Genomic DNA, 657 nt, shown 5'->3' on the forward strand with positions numbered 1-657 from the left:
GTCAAGTATGTGAACTCAGTACTGTTTAACTAAGCATCAACCAGGTTCCAGCTCATGAAGTTGGTTGTTAGAATGACTAGTGTGTATAGATCTGTGCTCTGGAAATAAGTCTGAATTGTTATATTATACTAAATTGTTTTCTAGCATTGTTAAACATTTTTTGTTAAAAATGGTTACATCGATACAGCAGCAGGTGGCGTCAGTGGTTGTCCTTATGAGTGAGTTATCGAGTCATTCTCTCACAGATTGGTTCAAAATGATTCATGTCTAAAAGGGAAAAAAAATCATGTCTAAAAGCCATTACTGTGCAACTCTGAGACTGTCCGCGCGCTGACATTATTTGTAATTATTATAATTATTTGCCAATTCGGCTATATTCATTCCAAACTAAAGCAGCGTTAAGCACAAACAAACACACGTCACTACTGAGTCTAAAATGTAAACTGTTCAAAATAATAGCCAAACGTCCTCCTACAACTCCTTTGGCTTAACCATGCTATTGCTACCTGTAAAGTTTGCTTTGACCCATATGTCAAAGATCTTTTGATGATCCTGGATCAACATTATTGTCCAACAATATAGACTTCCCTTACGAAAAAGAAGTTTATTCAAGTGTGCTATTAGTATACTTCTTTTAAACTAAAAATAGGAAAGTAT

Source organism: Sinocyclocheilus anshuiensis, unplaced genomic scaffold (genome assembly GCF_001515605.1).
Source record: "Sinocyclocheilus anshuiensis isolate Anshui unplaced genomic scaffold, SAMN03320099.WGS_v1.1 scaffold63, whole genome shotgun sequence".
In the NCBI taxonomy this organism is placed as follows: domain Eukaryota; kingdom Metazoa; phylum Chordata; class Actinopteri; order Cypriniformes; family Cyprinidae; genus Sinocyclocheilus; species Sinocyclocheilus anshuiensis.